The following is a 776-nucleotide window of genomic DNA, read 5'->3' on the forward strand; positions in this document are numbered from 1 at the left end:
ACTCACAAATATACCACAATTACCGGGTTATTTCCTCAGATTCATAAATATCCCGGTATTACGAGGTTGTTTTCACATATTAAAAATCTTACCACTTCTACGAGGTTGTTTTCTCATATTAAAAAATTTACCATTCTACGAAGTTGTTTTCTCAGACTCACAATTACACTACTTTTACGGGATTGTTTTCTCAGATTCATATACATGTTTTACGGGGTTATTTTCTTATATTGATAAATATACCACTTTTACGGGATCGATTTCTCATATTAAATTATTAGCACTATAATGGGGTTTTTTTTCTCAATTCATAAATATATACCTTTTACCGAGTTATTTTCTTATATTGACAAAAGGGTACGGGGGTTGTTTTCTCATGCCACCATAGAATGTCTGCACTTGCATCCAGAGAGGAAGACCATGTTGTGGGCAACACCTTAACAAGTCCTTGAAGCGCTCCCAGGCTTCGTACATCGATTCTCCTTCACCCTGCACAAAAGAAGATATGTTATTTCGCATTTGAGCAGTCTTAGCAGGAGAAAAATACTTATTCAAAAACTTTTCAGCCAAAGAAGTCCAGGTAGTGATCGTTTTCAGTGGCAAGGACTGCAACCATCTGTTCGCTCTATCCTCAAGGAAAAAGGAAACAGCCTCAACCGTATGGCATCATCAGTTGTTCCATTAATCTTAAAGGTATCACATATTTCTAAAAAGTTGGCGATATGCTCATTCGGATCTTCGCTCACCAATCCTCCAAATTGCACCGTATTCTAGAT

At 37.0% G+C, this 776-nt stretch overlaps 1 non-coding gene across 1 annotated transcript; it reads left to right on the top strand.

The window, feature by feature from the left end:
• Positions 1 to 415: 415 nt before the first annotated feature.
• LOC125369664 lies at positions 416 to 521 on the top strand. Its single transcript, XR_007215340.1, has one exon. It is a non-coding gene; the product is annotated as a small nucleolar RNA R71 (small nucleolar RNA).
• The last annotated feature ends 255 nt before the right edge of the window (positions 522 to 776 follow it).

This window comes from Ricinus communis, chromosome 3 (genome assembly GCF_019578655.1).
Source record: "Ricinus communis isolate WT05 ecotype wild-type chromosome 3, ASM1957865v1, whole genome shotgun sequence".
Taxonomy (NCBI): domain Eukaryota; kingdom Viridiplantae; phylum Streptophyta; class Magnoliopsida; order Malpighiales; family Euphorbiaceae; genus Ricinus; species Ricinus communis.